Source organism: Macadamia integrifolia, chromosome 11, assembly GCF_013358625.1.
Source record: "Macadamia integrifolia cultivar HAES 741 chromosome 11, SCU_Mint_v3, whole genome shotgun sequence".
Taxonomy (NCBI): Eukaryota; Viridiplantae; Streptophyta; class Magnoliopsida; order Proteales; family Proteaceae; genus Macadamia; species Macadamia integrifolia.
In genome coordinates this window covers 29250956-29270077 of record NC_056567.1, presented here as the reverse complement: position 1 = coordinate 29270077, position 19122 = coordinate 29250956, and the positions used below count along the sequence as shown (strand labels likewise).

The following is a 19122-nucleotide window of genomic DNA, read 5'->3' as shown; positions in this document are numbered from 1 at the left end:
GGTCAAAACTGGTAAAATTGGCCTATTTACGATCGGAGGTATTTTCGGCAGTGAAAATGACATTTTTGGAAGATCATTTCTTCATAAAAAATATAGATTGTAATTTATCTAGTCCAGTGGATCTAATTTTGTCGCATTCCGATACCGTATGAAGAAGTTACGACATTTGTGGCAGTCGAGGGCAGTTTTGGCATTGAAGATGAATTTTTTAAAGGAAGTGTTCTCCATGTAACAATATGAAAAAAATACAATATTTCCAACAGTTCTGATTTCATCGCGTTCTGATTCCGTATGAGAAAGATACGTCATTGGAAAGGCCTAGGGGCATTTTGGTCTTTTTACATGGATGATTCAGGTGATTGAGTCTTATGAAAAGTCATAGGGCATCCAGTTATAATTCCAACGCACTTCGTTTCATCTCAATTAGATATCGTATGAAAAATTTATAAGTGTTTCCGTAAAGTCGGTTCAAAAATCCAAACCGAAAATCCATCAGTTGCTCTCGGTGTTGGGTGGATTTTTTGGAATTTATTTTTGAAATTTGAAGGGCTTTTGTGTAATTTCAATATTTTGAAGGTCTGAGTTGCAAGGGATCTTTAAGCACTGAAATATATGGAGGCAGGGGCTTGATTGTAATACAGAGGAGTAAAGGGAAGTGAAATGGATGGTCAAGATTCGACCACGTAGGCTTGATGCCCATCCAAAGGCTACTGAGATTTTGTGCTGACATGGACGAGATAGATGCTTGCGCGTAGGATTTGATTAGTTAGGTGCATAATTCTTGATGCACTGGCGCTTCACCTTATCAAGGTATGTTGGTGTGTTTCACGCGTGTATAGAAGATATAAAAAAGATTCCAATCTTAATGATCTCATGAAATCTGATTAAAGCCATCATGGAGGATTCAGATCTAATGGTGGATAAGCCTTTCACTTTTGTGAATGGGAGACAAGCTCCCTTAAAATCCAGAAAAGCAACCAATCATAGATCGACAACAAAAAGTGCATGCTGACCGCTGATGTCATCATGACGTCATTAGTTGACTATTTTATTCGAATCTTGTGGTTGAGATTTACTATCCGTTATTTTAATCGGACGGTCTATATTAAGAAATTCTCCTTGATGAGATCTATGGCCAGATTTGCGCCACTGTTGCGCGCACTACCGGTGTAGCCTACGCCACTCCTACGAAGATTCTATTTCAGGCTATCTCATTGCTCCAACTTCAAATGGTCATATCTCCCTCATTTTAACTCGGATTTGGGTGAACCAAGTTGCAGCTTCTTTGTTTTTTCAAGCCCTACACCATGGAAGCAACAAAAATGAGTTTTGAGTGAAAGAAGGCTACAGTTTTGGTAGGAGCAGTTTCCCCCTCTTTGTTGGTCCTTGAACGAACATACATACTTGATGATAAATGTTCTTAGGCCATTAAAGGAGCTAAAAGAGATGGTTGAAGTGTGTTAATGGTACATTAACTAAAACCAAGGAGGAAGAGAAGAAAGTAAGGATGTGTTTGCTTTGAAGAGCAAGAAGCCAATGAGAGAGAAGGTGTGAGCACCAAACTTGTCAGTACAAGTTTTCAGTCATCCCAGGCAATCGGTTGTAAGATTCTCTAACCTTTGATTTTACATTATATGCATGTATATATGCTAGGGTTAGTTGTGGATGAATGTATACATGCTAGGTTAGTTGTGGATGAACTGTAAGCATGCTAGCTAGTTGTGGATGTATTTGCTAGGCAAGGCTTATTTGTAGGGCATTGATATAAGCCCCAATTTACTGTATTATTTATTGTGTGCTTAGTGAGTGCTAAGCATCGGGAGTGGGTGCTCCCGTGTAGTGGGTGCTACACATTGTATCGGCACTATGAGTGCCATCTCAGCTTCGGCGTGAGAAAATTGGGTGTGGGTGCTCTCGACTGTGGGTGCAGTCAAAAATAGTGTATTGAGTAGGTACAAAACCTTTACAGGCACTACTCCGGGGGTGTAGGCAAATTGCCGAACCTCGTAAATACCTTGTGTTGTGGGTGCTTGTTTTTTACATTTTATATTGAAGTGTGTGGAATGTGGAATGGGTGTGCACACTTGGAAGTGCCTATGAGAGGATGAGTGTGCATACGACTGTGTGCAAACAGGGACAGGTATATCAGGTTTTTCTTGGCCAGACATCGAACAGGTTTTTAGGGATCAAAATTGGACTCACTGATTCACCCCCCCTCTCAGTGACTACCGAGTTACAACAACTTGATTGCAAATTATCTTGGATTCTATTAAGGATACCCACCGTATTAGTTTGATTGCAAATAGGAAAGACTTGCTTTTTAATTGATTGACCTACCTTAATGGGAGATAGGCATTGTGTTATTAAAGAAGACTATGTCCCTTCTTGGTTACGTACTAATCTCACTCATTAGAGAAGTGTACCCAGATGCTTTCAGTCATAGAATGCTCAATGGTGCTTCTGCTGAGGATGTGGACTCATCCTCCTCCACATCCTCTGCCATTAGTTCTTGTCAGGCTTGGCCTCTCGCTACCAGTAAATCAAGCTAATAAAGACCTAACCTTAAGCACCAAACCGGCAAGGGCACTTAAACATCAATGAATGCATTACTTCCTCTACCAGAATGTGGGCTCTACTGCTTTGAATTTTTGTGATCTAAGAAAACCTCTTCTTCTATGGCCACTTGATGGCCAGACTAGAAAGTAAACCTTATTTGTTGCTTCCAGATGAGTCTTTCACTTTTATGTTATATGTTGTTTTGGTGAATACAATGTGGCTGTGAAGCGGTTGCACAAGGTGATTCCAAGAGAAAGGGCAAAGTGATAGTGATAGTCACAATAGCACTTGTTTCAGGAATACTTCTCCTGGGCTGCTCTGGTTGGCACCTTTGGAACTAGAAGATTAACATGACAATTCTTGAAGGTAATTTAATCTCATCATATTCTACACCTCAGATAAAATTGTTCTTATTCATGGGTCTTTGGGCCATCATATTCATTAATATATTTCCTTATAAATATTATAAATATGCAATATAGTAGTACAGTTGTTACAAAAAAAAATATATATAATAGTCCAGTTAGATTTATACATCATGGGCCTGTGGGCCATCATAATCATGAATATTTCTCTCTTTCGTCTCCCAATAAGGTCAAAGATGTCATTCACAAGGGGAGAAGAGAGATAGACACATGGAGCACTGGCGCAAGGGCCAGATGCCCCCACAAGGAATAATTTTCCTAATATTATATAGGGAGAGAGTTTCCTAAAAGGCAGCGTGGCCCCTGCGCCAGCATGGGGTCAATGGGATATCACACTGAAGCATTGAAAGGGGTCGGAATCCTACCTTTCATGAGGGGTGAGGCGGTGGGGCAGTCATTTAAGCTGCCCATGTGTCTGGGCGCTGGGGACACTTTGCCTTTGAGGCTTCTTTTTTCCTTATGATATAAGAAGAAAGTTCTCTATGGGGGTGCATGGCACCTGTACTAGCATGCCTGTCAATGAGAGTACATGCGGGGACATCGACCGAGAGGGGTATGGTAATCATTTTGCATCCCCTTGTCCGGGAAACACTCCCCCTAATATATCTAAATGCTGGGCAGTCTCAGGCTTCAAAGCTGAAGCCCGGGGATGTCCCTCATGCATCAGCCTCCCACAGAGATTGGGCCAGGCTGAATCTATATTATAATTCCCAGGCCTCGGCCTGCCTAAACATATTCTTGGCCCTTGGTTATGTTGGCCAACCCATGAAATATTCCAAGCTATTGTCAATCTATGATGAATTCAATCTAACGTTACCAAATTCAAAAGCAAAATAACCTGTTACTTACCTCCATATTTAGTGTCTGTGGGACAAGGGTTTCTGGTTTCTAGCAAGTATTGAAGTACCCCATGTATTCAAGAATCAGAATTAGATTATGGTCATTCCGACTGATTTGGACCGCCCCAAATTCTATTTGATTCCCACCGATTTGTATTGCATGATTGGCCTTGAAGACAAAGATAATGAGGTTTTTTGTTACTTAAAATTCATCCATATGTAGCAGAATGTTTATATAATTACTATGTTCTTATAGTAGGCAAGGAAGTGGATAATGAAGAGCAAGATACTATAGATAAGAGCCAAATGGATGACCTTGAGCTACCTTGCTTCAATTTGGCCACCATTGCTATAGCCACAAATAACTTCTCAGAATCAAATAAGCTCGGTGAAGGTGGATTTGGCCCTGTTTACAAGGTATTTTTGCTACTCCATAAGGACATACACATTAATTTTGTTTCTTTTCTTTGTCGGTAGTTATTCATATCTTGGTTTTTCCTCATTCAGATTATGATGCTATTAGAGTGTTTGGTTATAAAGTGTAGGGTGAACTATGTGGGGGACAAGAAATAGATGTGAAGAGGCTCTCCAAGAACTCATTACAAGGAATTGATGAATTCAATAATGAAGTCATATTAATTTCAAAACTTCAACATAGGAACCTTGTTAAGGTTCTTGGTTGTTGTATTGAAGGTGCTGAAACCATGTTGATCTATGAGTATACGGAGAACAAAAGTTTGGACCATTATATTTTTGGTTTGTATTTTCCTTGGCACTTTCATTAATTATGAAACAGTATTTGTGGTTAGCCTCCTTCAATAAGAGCTGGTGTTAACTTGGACTATAAAATTGTTGCAGGTGAGAAAAGAAGCACATTACTAGAATGGGAAAAGCACTTCAACATTGTTTTTGGAATTGCTCGAGGACTTCTTTATCTCCATCAGGACTCTAGACTGCGAATTATTCATAGGGATCTCAAAGCAAGCAATATTCTACTAGACTCCAATATGGAGCCAAAAATTTCAGACTTTGGTACGGCGAGAATTTTTGGAGGAGATCAAATAGAAGCAGAAACAAACAAAGTGGTTGGAGCATAGTAAGTTTTACCTCCAATCATACCCTCATCCAAATCAACAATTTTTTTACTAAGCATTTCAAAATTCTCAAAACAAATTTGTGGACAGTTTAGGTAGAGTCAAGTTTGTCTTGAATTCTTGGCCCATTTTGAAGATTGACATTCTCTGACATATTTTAATGGCGATCCGAATGAGAAGATCTCTGAGATCTGTGATGGAAGCAAAGGGGTTGGGCCAATATGCCCAAGCCTGGAGCCCAACACTAATCTCATATGGGGATGCGGGGGCTACGCGGTATGGTTTGACTGGATTGACCGCGACCCAATGGGTCGACCTGCCACTTGGAGTATATAATGTACTGTTCTCTTGTTGAGTAAGTCATTGTAATTTGGGGGTTTTTCGAGCTAGGGTTTCAGGGCGAGTTTTCTCACCATTGCTTGGGTATAATCTCTCTTCTGCATAGTGAAACGTCTTCTTATTTGCCCAAGGAATTAGCACACTACACCAGTGTGTGAACCTCATTAATTCTTTGTGTTGTGCAGATCTATTATCTGTTTATTTTCGTATTTCTTGGCGTTTGCTCTAACAGGTAGATATGACCTTTTTTTTTTATTTATTTGTGATGGGAACAGTGGTTATATGTCTCCAGAGTATGCAATAGAAGGGCTCTTTTCGGTAAAGTCAGATGTTTTCAGCTTTGGAGTTCCGGTGTTAGAGATGATAAGTGGGAAGAAGAATAGGGGGTTTTATAATCCAAAACATCAACTTAACCTACTTGGGCATGTAAGTGTGGCTCACTCACCAATTGCATTTTTTTCCCCATTGCATTACTATTATGTGACAGAAAACTAAATGAACTGGAATTATAACAGGCATGGAAACTTTGGAATGAAGGAAAGGCCTTGGAACTCATAGACCCATCAGTGAGAGATTCATGTGTTGCAACTGAAGTGTTAAGATGTATTCATGTGGGTCTCTTGTCCGTCCAACAACAAATGGAGAACAGGCCAACCATGTCATCGGTGGTGTTCATGTTGGGTAGTGAAAATGCAGTGGTGCCCCAACCTCAACAACCAGGCTTTTTTTTCAGAGAAGTATTCCACCAAGGCAAGTTCATCATCTTCAAGTAAGCTACACTCCTCTTCCACAAATTGTGTTACAGTTACATTGTTATCAGGTCGATAGAGCAAAAATGTAAGCCTTCAGTATCTCATGGCTCTCTTACTGACTTTTCATGGTTTTAACTGTTACTTTCTCACAACCATGGTGTAATGTAAAGTGAAAAAGTAATGGGTTGTGTGCTTAATTACAATATTAATCACAATATAGTTACAACTCTGCAAAGCCTTTTACCAACTACTAATTGTAATATATCTTGGATGTAACCATATGTAGTTGAATGGTTCTCATTCAACCCTGGTATGATCCGATCCATACGGTTGTGAGGTCAATATGGGCACGCAGGACTAGTCAAGCCCCAGGCTTGGACACCCTTTGTGAGGAAAAAAAAAAAACCATATGTAATTAAGAAATAAGAGTGATTCTTTATCTATACTTGTACTAAACACACCATACCTTTAATAAGAGAGGTGGCTGGATGGCATTGCCATATAGGGATTGGCTCTTCTATGGCGTGGGGGTGCGCTAGGTATCATCTGGTGCGACTCCTCCTCTTGACACGTGGATTAATGTTGATCTAAGGGCTCCAAGGGCTGAAGACGTTGGGAGGGCTAGGTCTTTAGTTGGAATGTTAAATGAAATTTGTTTTTGCTGTTTATGTACATCGATGTTACTCACCCACGGATCTCATCTCAGAATCGTTAAATAGGTTATGCTTCCCTATGATTGACACCTCTGTGATCTTTTATATTGAACAGGAAAGTGGCATCAAGGTAGCATTTCAGATAATGGTTCAAAATTTGTGTGTTCATCAAGGTAGCTTTTCAGGTAATGGTTCAAAAGTTGTGTGTTTCTGAGATAAATGAGATTGATTGATTAGGACATGCAATAACCACAATTGTGCAATACAACTTTTAGCTTTCTTTCCAAAGAGAAGTCTTGATATCAGATGATTGTGCATCATCCAATTTGGAGTATTCATGATCTGAAAGATCAATGAAAGTAAGGATTTTAATTTAATAACCCACGAAAGATTAAGGAGAATTAATTTCTATCTAAATGCGATAGCACGAAGAAGATAAGTTCTTAAGAATGCTACACTTAAAAGTAGCCATCTCCTTTATCCTTTTCATAGTTGAACAGTAAAATCAGAGCACTCCTAGATTCAGAAGAGAAGAGGGTTTTCTATTGTGCCCATTTACAACTTACAGGGTTTTTCATCAAAATGAACTATTTAAAGTAGAGTTTTGCTGGTCTGTTTTGCTTCAATTCAGTTTTTGGCTGCTACGAATACTTCTTCGATGAAGGTGCGATGGAAGAGATAAGGGTTTCCTATCGAGTGTTCATATGTATCACAGGGATCTAGTCCTCCCTACGTCTTCAGCCCTTGGAGCCTTTAGATCGACATCAGTCCACGTGTTGAGAGGAGCAGTGCTAGACGATATCTTGCGCAACCCCGCGCCATAAAAGAGCCAAATCAGCCATATAGATGTACATTTATATGACTTAAAACCTGCAAATTAGCCATGAAAGCAAGAGGAGCATATGGATCAGGCTGATCAACACCTCTGTTAATGTCATGCAGCCTTGTAAATGCAAATTTTATTGCACAAAGTGCCATGTGTTCTGTTCAGCCAGTGGAGATAAAGTCATGGGAAAATTTAGAGAGGGATTTGATATATGCATTGTTGGGTTTTATGGTTTATATTTTTGGAGTTCACGCAGTTATTATTGAGCTTTTTTATGTTTGAATCAGGTTTTGGGTCCATTACATGTACAAAAGTATAATTGTAATTGTGTAGATATTTGGATTTTTAGTGATTATGTTTTTTAGAAAAAACCCTAGACACAAGCAAGGGAGATCACAATGTGAGGTGGATAGCGGTGTAGAGTGTTTTTCCGAAATTCTTTAAAGTGAAATTAGGCGTTTGTGACGAACCACATTATGATTGTTGACTTGTTTTTTTTTTTCTTCTCATATTTGTGCATTCGTTCGCAACAAATGGTATTAAAGAAAAGTTTGACAAATCATTATAAGTGGTGCATTGAGATTATGGAACGGCCGATGCACAAAGAGAGTGGAAGGAGTTATAGTAGGAGTAATTATTTTTTCTTCATAGGAATTCTCGGATCCCCTTTTTGTTTTCTTTATGTACAATAGGGATTTCACGGATTTGTGTAGCTGATAGAGAAATGAGTGCACACTACCCTAATAGAGAGGGAAGACGCTCACGGTAAAGGTGAAAATAAAGTAAAATTATAAAAAGAGAAGCTATAATGGTGAAGAAATAGGAAGAAGACAAAAAGGCTTATTTCTTTATGAGTCCACATCTTGCGGTGTGGGAGAGGAATTTTTTACCTTCTTTATTGCTATAGAAGAAAATAAGGGAAGAATAGAAAAGAAGAGAAGAAGAAGAGAAAAAAAAAAAAAAAAAAAAAAAAAAAAAAAAAAAAGAAGAAGAAGAAACGAGAAGAATTAAAAATAAAGAAAAAGTAGACAATGAAATTGTCAACGAGGTGAAATTGTGGAATTAAAAAAAAGGCAAAAGTTGGAACACAGTGTGCCCTAGGTTAGGGAAAAAGAACTTTTGATTGGAATTCACAAGGAGGAAAGCTTGTTCACGTGTGGCTTGGCCTTCCAAGGTTTTCTAGCATTGTAGAGTCAGTGAATAGTGGGGACCAGACATATTTCGCTTTAATTATGTTTATCATGTATGTTAGTGTAAATTCAACAGTGATCAGGTTCGTTGAGGTTGATGACCATCATAGAGGCTATAACATTGGGTGATTGAGAAGAGTTCAAGCTTCTCCATAAAATGCTTCAGTGGTCATAATGATTTTATCTTGTGGCAACAACAGATGAAGAATATCCTTACGTAAGAGTGGACACTCAAGAAGATATCAGACCAATTGGATAAGATGACAAAAGATAAGTGGCAAGAGTTGAGGGATCTAGCGAATAACACAATCTACTTGATAATATTCTTTACGAGGTCATTTGGTTGGCGGATATGGAGGAATTCTAGGAAAAGTAAGAGAGCATAAGTCTAGGTTACTAAGAAATGGTTGCTGATGGAAAAATAGATTATGGCCGTTGGTTTCCAAAGGGAGTGTGAAAACAACACTAGTTTAGGCTGCAAGAAATGCTTTGGGTCACAATGTCAAACTATTAATTCCACTCTGAACTAGTATGACTACAGGTTGGGCTTGTGTTGGGTTGTAGTAAGAGAAAAGTGTTAGGCATCTTAATATACCTAGTTAATTAGATTTCCATCATTGGTATGCTAAACATTATATGCCGTATGCATTATAACACTATATATATGCATGTTGGGAAATTGGAGTATTCTAAGGTTGTGTCATCATTGTTGGCAATGCTACCAATCAATTTGGTACTGTGACAATGAACTTTGGTTAGTTGGAAGATCTGGAATAGTCTAACAATCAACAATATAGTGTCAAGGATAGTTTGGCCATTTGGTAGGGTTATAGAGGCACTCGGACATGTGGAATGCATTTTGAAAGCGTATGAGTTCCTTACACAACATTTAATAGAGGCCTGGAGCAGCAAGTGAAGGTACTATGCATAAAAAATTGGAATTCATAGGTTCATGCAGAGGGAGCGATTTTGATGCTATTTTTGGTTAGTGGGTCTGCATCAAAAATGAATCCCATCGAGGCGTGGTTACAACTCAAGTTGAATCGTTTCATTCCGAATTTAGATAGAGAAGATATCATAATTCTTGTGCTGTTGCACGAAAAAGAATCAAAATTGAAGAGTTTGGGTAGTTCAGAGCAAGTTAAACGAGCTCTTTGCCCACTTTTCCTGAAGATACATTGTGAAAATAGAGAACGAGGGGAGACGTCCTAAGTGTTTATTCTCTCTCTTTAGCTCGTAAAATAATGCAAAATCTCTTTTTAGTGCCTAGATTCCATTCTGGGCTCCTCGATTGGTTTGAGTACCAAATTATAGTACTACAATATAGATAGGAACAAAATCTGGGCAGCCAGGATAAGGCCACGTCGCAAGATTCTATATCGCTGGGCATGCTCAAAGGTGAAGCATACACATCATCATGGGTTAAACGTAATCCATTTTGAAGAAGAATCTTCAATTGCGTGTACCGTGCTCCACCAAACACTCAAGTGGCTTCACCATAGCAAGTGATTTGAACAAGATTTGGTCTAACTCTAGGTATTGGGTTAGATCATTCTACGAAAAAAAAAAAAAAAAAAAAAGATTAAATTTTTTTTTATTATTATTTGAAAACTCATTATAGCTATTTTATCATAACATCATTTGAAGGATTCTGAATACCACTGGGGCACGAGGAATCTCCAGAGTCATCTCGCAAAATCTTAAAACACCTTAGGTCATCGTTGCTAGTTTCTATTTGGGTGACAAAATAAAATGTTTATACAAAGTCTGTCTTTGATGGAAAATATAATATATCCAAAACTTATCTTTTTTCAGTTTAACAAATTCGTAGGTGATCAATCCCCCCACTCTCCAAAGAAAACAAAGATGTGACTAAAAAACATTCACGTTCGTTTTCTTCTTCATTTTGCTCCATTTCTACCATATGCCACAAGCCGTATGAGGGAGGAATTATGACATGTGGTCCAATCTTGAGGCTGACCATAAATCTGGTAGAGGCTTCCTGATGTTATCAACTTTGTTTGAAATTGAAGACAATGGCACAAAAGAACAAGATTAAGATCCTCTCCAGTGTGGGGATGCTTTGGAAGGATCAGTGAGGTTTTCATCTTTTTCTCTTTCCTTACGCATGTTTTCTGTCTTCTGTTTTGTTTTTATCGCTTTCTTCATTGGTCTCTCTTCAGCATCTCACGTTGGAAAGAATCTAAATCCCAATAGAAATTGAGAAGAATGAGCTCCTCTCTAGCTATGCTGGACGTTCAATACACATCTAATGACTGGAAGTCTATTGGGGTGCATGCCCATATGTTGGAGTTCGTGTTCAAATACTCCCAATCGTCTAATGCACTCTAGTCGCCCAACGTAGGAGAATTGACAGAACTCTCTTTCTGATCTGGCTTCCTTCAAGTTCAATCCAACCTACAACTGCGACATAAAAAGAAAAAGAAAAAAATAAATAATACCTTTCACAAAACCAGGAACCCTGTACGTTTATGGTCGAATGTTGAAATATTTAACCCTGCACGGAACAAGAAACGCTCATAATCTAGGGCCCGTTTGATAACGTTTCAAGAAACGCGTTTCTGCCATTTCTGTTTCTAGAAACAACAGAAACGGAGTAAAAAGCGTTTGATAAAACTGTTTCGTTTCACTTATTTTCAGAAATAGAAATAGAAATAGAAATTTTTACTTATTTATGGTTCAAGAAACGACCTAGGCAAAACAAATTCAATTTGTTTCGCCGTTTCTGGAAACGACTTGTGGGCATTCTTTCATTGGTTACTATCAACTTCTAAAAACATGACTTATCAAACACCTTCAATTCCGTTTATGTTTCTAGAAACGGAAATTTATGTTTCTGTCGCTTCTTGAAACAGAAACGGCAGAAACGTTATCAAACGGGCCCCTAATATTGTTGGAGAAAACAGCGGTCTCGTGTTGAAACCTAAACCCTAATTTTGTCTTCTAAGTGTTGAAAACACAAAACACTTTTCCTCCTCCATTACTATATTCCTGCTCATTGCCAATGCTTCAACATTTTATCTTTACAAGCGATCTTTGCTGTTCTTCATTGGCAGTTGGCATACTATTATCCCTTTCTATTATTGTTTACACCTTTTCCTAGATCATTTTGGACTGAAATAGGGGACCACTAGCTAGTAGAGAATTAGTTCTTATCTCTCTCTCTCTCTCTCTCTCTCTCTCGGGCTGTGTTCTTCAAGTACAACCCAAGCTGCGACTATGTGTTGACACATGAACTGATGAGCATCCATTAATTCCCACTGGTTTGAGTTTGCTCTGAAATCGGAACTCAGTTAACTCGAGATTGGGACCCGTTAGTACTTCAACCAATAGATGCATTTGATGAGTTGTTTTGGTACGATGAGGCGCTGGGTGGGTGCAGATTATGAAATAAAAAATGAAAGAAAGAATGGCTATAGATCCGAGATGCAGCTGTCGCTCCTTTTGGGGGCAGCCAAATTTTCTTTTCTTATCCCGAAGCAGGCTGTTTGTGCTTATAATTTTTACTCTTAAAAATGAAGCCCAGTAATAATTATATATGTTAGATTAAACATCAAGAAATACGAAAATAAATAGACAAAAGATCTGTATGACATAAAGATTTAATGAGGTTCACACATTAGTGTAGTGTGTTATGTCTTCGGGCGAAGAAGAATATATTTCATTATAAGAGATTACACCCAAAACTCATCCTGAAACCCTAACTCGAAAAACCCCCTAAAAAATACAATGAATTTTTCAACAAGGCAATCGTACATTATATATTTCAAGTCCCAGGTCAACCCAGCGGGTTACCAACCCCTCTACTTTCATCACAGATCTTAGAAAACTTCCCATTCGATTGCCACCAAAATATGTCAAAACATGTCCTTTTTTAAAACGGATCAAGAATTCGAGACAAATCTTAACAATATTTGTGTTCCATAACAGTGCAAGTAGCCAAGTTAGTGGAAGTTTGTAGTAAATTCCATGAAGGCCCGGCCAACTTTTAACTGCGGTGACGTATGTCCACTTACCTTTGGCACTCCCATGGTCCCATCGTCTTCATATAATAAGTGAAGTAGCCTTTACTTAATCGATAACTACTACTGTAATTTAGTGGTGGTGAGTTGTGACTTTTGAGTGATAGGGAAACATCGATCATCATCAGACCCCATGTTCTCTCCCACATGGTTTTGCTTCCTCCTCTTCCAGTTCTGTGCCCTCGCCACCGCCCATACATCTTCTACTGCCAATACCCTAAACCCAACTGAATCCATCACCGATGGCGAAATGGTCGTCTTCGCCGGAAGCAATTTCGCATTGGGTTTCATCAGCCCTGGATCTTCTACTTTCAGGTACGTCGGGATTTGGTACCATAAAGTTCCTGAAGCCACCGTGGTTTGGGTCGCCAACAGAGACAACCCAGTTAAAGATTCCTCCAGAGTCCTCTCCATCGCCCAGGATGGGAATCTGGTTGTCTCTTCCCGTAGAGATCAGAGACGTCCACTCTGCTCCACCAATGTCTCCATAAGTTCCAACACCACCGTTCTGCAGCTACTTAACACCGGAAACCTGGTTCTATACAGCGGCGGTGGAGGCACTAGCGATAGCAATAGGATCCTGTGGCAAAGCTTCGACCATCCTACACAACCATGGCTTCCTGGTATGAAACTAGGGTTTGACAGGAGGACCGGATTGAACCGGATAATTTCATCCTGGAGGTCCAAGGCCGACCCTGGCCATGGAACCTACTCGTACGGGTTCGACTCACAAGGGTCACCTGAATTATTCTTGAAAAAAGAGTCAGCCCCGTTCTGGCGAACCGTTCCCTAGAACGGTCAAGCGCTGAGTGGGGTTCCCGAGATGACTCAGAGCTATGTGATGAGGTACGATTTCATCAACACCACAGACGAGCAGTACTTGATCTATAACTCCTCCATCTTCTCCACATTCATGGTGGATGATTCCGGGTACTTAGAAGGGAGGACGTGGGTGGAGATGAACAATAAATGGAACACATTCTATTCGTCCCCCAACGATTGGTGTGATGACTATGGACATTGTGGGGCCTACGGGTGTTGTAACATGGACAACACGGTGGAGTGCTCATGTCTTCCAGGATTCCAACCTAATTCTCCAAGAGATTAGTACTTGAGGGAATGGTCGAGTGGGTGTGTGAGCAAGAGAAGCCTTGGGTGTGGTAAGGGGGATGGGTTGTTGAAGTTGGTAAGCGTGAAGCTTCCTGATATGTCCATGACCCTTGTTGACGTGAATCTGAGTCTCAAGGAATGTGAGCAAGAATGCTTGAAGAACTGCTCTTGCACCGCCTATGCTCCTACTGATATTACCCGCGGAGGCACTGGCTGCATTGCTTGGTTTGGCACCTTGATGGACATTCGATATTTCACTAACGGCGGCCAGGATTTCTACCTACGTGTGGATGCAGTGGAGCTAGGTCTGTATATATACATCCATTATTCCCCTTATTTATTGTATTGTTAGTTTCATCTTCTATCTATTAGTGGGTTGTCCAGATGGTTAGGGCGAATTGGAGATTGTGTGGATAGACGTATGGTCTCAGGTTCCATCCTCCATCTATGCATCTGTTATAAAGGATGGTCTCCGTAGCCACTTCATATCGAGGGCTGGCTTGGTTGAAGTCTACCTTTTTCTTTAAGGTGATTGACATTTTAGTTTATGGAAAAGTATGATTTTGTTGGGAATTTAGACCCACATCCACTACTAATTATTCTAAACCCCTTTTATCAATTTAGGAGTCCCTTCATCTATTAGTTCAAACTTTTGGATAGAAAACTTTACATGGTATCAGAGAGAATTTTCATAATAGCCACGTGTCCACAATACGTACTTGCACACATAACAAGTATTGGGATTTAGTCCCACATTGGATGCCAACTAGCTTATAGCTAGCCCCTCTCATGGGATAGAAACTTTATATGAATTTGAATTTGTCAATAGATTTCATGACGATGGTTTTATGTGTAGCTGCACAAGCAAGAAAAGATAAAGATTTTCTTCAAAACAAGCGGGATGTTGCGATTCTTATGGTGTCTCTTGTTGTGGGTGTGCTTCTTTTTGCTGCATGTGTGTACAGTTTGCTGAAGAAGAGAAAAGGTAAGGGAAAAGGGACTTTTCTTAATGTTTTAATAGCTTTACCAGTGGTAAGTTAGTGAGTTTGAACCTAGCTAGTTTCCTAATGTTTGATTATGGAAGTTAATTTACTAAAACCACAGTATCAAGCAACTTCACTTTTAATGTTAAGTATGCTCAATGATGATTAGAGGCAATTGAGAAGCAGCAACAGAGGTGGCCACGTAATGGTCTCTTATTTGATTTCACAACTACTTCAACAAGTTATGGAAACTCTCCTAGAACAAATGAGCTTGAAGACAATGGAACCAATCATGAGTTACCATTCATTGAACTAGATGTTGTAGCAGCTGCCACAGACAACTTCTCTCCCACTAATAAGCTTGGAGAAGGCGGTTTTGGTGCTGTCTACAAGGTGGATTCTCTTCCCATATTGCAACATCAATTACTTTGTAATGACATTTAGTTTACATTTTCAAGCTTAATTTCCAGGGTCGGCTGTTCAATGGCAAGGAGATAGCAGTTAAAAGACTATCCAAGAGTTCAGGCCAAGGAATGGAAGAGTTCAAAAGTGAAGTTCTATCGATTGCCGAACTTCAGCATAGAAATTTGGTTAGGCTTCTAGCTTGTAGTGTCCATGAAGAAGAAAAGATGTTAATCTATGAGTACATGCCTAACAAAAGCTTAGACACTTTCATTTTCATTTTCGGTATGCTTTCTTTCATCACCAACGGTTTTTTTTCTTCTAAGTTTTATATAAAGGATTAAAAGGAAGGTGTTAAGCTTGTCTCGAATTCTTGACCCGTTTTGAAGATTGACCCGACCTGACATATTTTGGTGGCGACCCGAATGAGAATTTTTCTGAGATCGGTGATGGAAGTAGAGGGGTTGGGCCGATAGGCCCAAGCCCGGAGCTCATCACTGATCTCGTATGGGGTGCGGGGGCGTAGCTCTCGTAGTATGGTTCGACCGGATTGACTGCGACCCGATGGGTCGACCCACAATTTTGGAGTATATATAATGTACTGTTGCTTGTTGAGAAAGTCATTGTATTCTAGGGTTTTTACGCAGCTAGGGTTTTTCAAGGCGAGTTTTTTCTCGCCGCTGCTAGGGTGTAATCTCTCTTCTGCATAGTGAATCATCTTCTTCTTCGCCTGAGGACGTAGCACACCACCCTGGTGTGTGAACCTCGTTAAATCTCTGTGTCGTATGGATCTATTGTCTCTTTATTATTCGTATTTCTTGGTGTTTGATCTAACAGAAGGGTATTATATGTATGATCGAAACCAAATCGATTTATTTAAATTGAAATTGGGTTAGGTTCTGATTAAGAAAGTTCAACTATTTAATAAATGGTTCAGTTTTAGTTTAAAAACATTTAACCATCGGATTTGAACTGTTTATAAACCATTAAACCTATTATTTTTAACCTATAGCAAGTCCCAATATTTTAGCAAGTGCACTTAGAATTTCACGCAGATATGCAATATGCATTCAAGAAAAAGGTTTAAAACTGGGAAACTATTTAAGGACCTAAACAGACTAGTACTTCACACTGGTAACAAAATCGAGATAAAAACCATTTAAAGCTAAGTAATTGAAACCATTTAATAAATGGTTACAAATTCACTAGTTGAAATGTTTAGCAATTGGTTTGGTTTCTATTTTTGACTATTACACTCTAAATCGAATCGATTAACACCCTTTAATCAAAAGGTTATTTAAGAATAATTATTTACATTTTTTTTTTCTTGTTATACTTGAGTATACATCAACAGTATATCTTGTAGACTAGTATTTAGTTGCAAATTGTGTGATTTATATTCAATTTTTAATTATTCATGCAAAACTTTGGACCGATGAAAGTAAGAGGGCATTGCTTGATTGGAGAAAACGATTTGAAATCATAGTTGGAATTGCTCGAGGTGTTCTATATCTTCATCAAGACTCCAGGTTGAGAATCATTCATAGAGATTTGAAAGACTGCAATGTGTTGCTAGACGAAGAGATGAACCCAAGATTTCAGATTTTGGTATGGCAAGAATTTTTGGAGGAAACCAAATTCAAGAAAACACAACCAAAGTGGTTGGGACATAGTAAGCTTTTATTTCTTTCTTTTTACTAAGGAAAAAAAGACAAGCCTAGTTCACAAACTATGCGCTAGCTAGTTTCTACTACACTCAATCCTGCTTGGATAAGGTTCAATCAAATTTGGATTGAGTCCTGATCAGCTATCCATATGGGCGAAATGGGTTACCCTCTCCACACGGGGATCCAACATCCATTGGGTATTTGACCCCCTTTGACTTTGATCAGTGGAGGGTCGGACAAATTAATAGATGGTGGATCTTTATGTGGAGAGGTTATCACATGAGGGGAGGATCTAGACTCTTTGGATTTTACATCTTTTTTGAAACCCACTTTCGAAAGGAACCTTCTAAAAGTGAGCAGGGTTATGTTCATTTATACAACTCATCAAGTCACAATAATCAACCTAGTGAAATGGGACTTCTTCCACTTTGATTGACTTGAATCTGGTGGTTCTTCTGCACGGAACCCATCCAAACACAATTACCAAGACCTAACCCATTATTATTCCTAGACGCAATAAAATATCAACTAGAATAAATTGTATAGAAAATTTTCAATAACAGCAAGAGTGTCTTATTCTCCAAAGCACCCAAAGGTCTCCATTGTTTAGACCATTCACAATTATCTGAGCATCTTCACTAGACTCTTGAGGTAAAGAAACAAAATGATCGAAGTTTATGAAGTTGAAAATATGAAGGATCCGGGTAAAGGTGGAGGCTCTTGGAACCATCCAATGGTTTTCAGCTTAAGATTTCCATGCATCCTTCACCATGGGGAACATTGGGTATAGCTTTCTGTATGTATCTGTTACCTATATGCCCAGGTATATGAACTCCATTTGAAATTTCTTAGTCAGGTCTGCCATATTATCCTACGATCCCAAGTTGGTTGGAGTTGTTGCCCAGTAGGGATTTGAGTGTTGTAGCAATGCTATTGTTTCAAATCATATACTCTTTCTTTATTGCTTAGTTACAGGAAGTTTCTTCTCACATTTGAAGAAAAAGTTCATGAATTTGATCAATTTTCTTATAATATTGTGTCTTATAACCCAAATTATAGCCATCTATCTATTGGGTTAACTTTGGTCTGACTAAATCATAAAAACCCAATGCATTAACAAAAATGCTAACGTCACATACAGGAATTTTTTATTTTTTTACCCCATAATTCAAAATATTTTTTATGCTTGGATCCCAAGCTGGAAATTTTTTTTTTTTTGGTTGAAATCCTCAGGTTAGGAATTCAAATAGGATAGTGAGCTAGCCCTCGAACATTTCTAGGGTTGGCAAAATCCAGGCATTGAATTGAAATGACCAAACACTAAATTTCTAAATTTCATCCACCTGTTCCCTTAGTAGGATTATTTTTTTTTCTTAATGAGGGCGATTTAACTAATATGGAAATAGGATCTTAAAGGTAGACTTGTATATATCATATATCAGAATTCTTATATCTAATTTATTTGGATCTTGGGTGGGATTTAAATCCATGATATAAAGTCAAGTAAAATTTAGATCAGTTCGTGCAAATTTGTATCATCATTAATTCATTGCATGGTTCGTTATTACACTTTAAGGGTAAAATCCATTCACTTGCAAAATATTATATTACTTTCAATAGGCAAATTAACTTCTATTTTTTTTTTTTCTTTTTTTGTTGTTTTACGGCATGTAGTGGTTATATGTCACCAGAGTATGCAATACAAGGGCTTTTCTCAATAAAGTCGGATGTATTTAGTTTTAGGGTATTATTATTGGAGATCATAAGTGACAATAAGAACAGTGTATATTTTCATGATGATCCTTCTATTAATTTAATAGAACATGTGACTAAGTACATCAATCTGTTTACATCCTTGTTGAAAAATATTTGAGCTCCCATTCCTTATGTTCAGATGATTATATAATAATTTCAGGTATCGGACTTGTGGAAAGAAGAGAGAGCATTAGAGATAGTCGGCTCATCAATGGATGACTCCTACCCTGCTCATGAGGTTTCGAGGTGCATCCAAGTTGGGTTGTTGTGTGTGCAAGAAAGTGCGTCAGATAGGCCAACCATATCAAATGTTATTTTCATGTTGGAGAGCGAAACACATATGCCCACGCCTAACCAACCTGCTCTTATTATGAAGGGAACTCTCAAGGGCCAAGATTCATATATCACAGAGACAGGATCTTACTCTATAAATGAAGTGACAATCACTATGATAGATCCTCGATAAAGATGCAAGATTTTTGCTTCAT

At 38.7% G+C, this 19122-nt stretch overlaps 1 pseudogene; it reads left to right on the top strand.

Annotated features, from left to right (window-relative positions):
• The first annotated feature begins 2906 nt into the window (after positions 1-2906).
• LOC122093065 lies at positions 2907-19100 on the top strand (annotated as a pseudogene).
• The last annotated feature ends 22 nt before the right edge of the window (positions 19101-19122 follow it).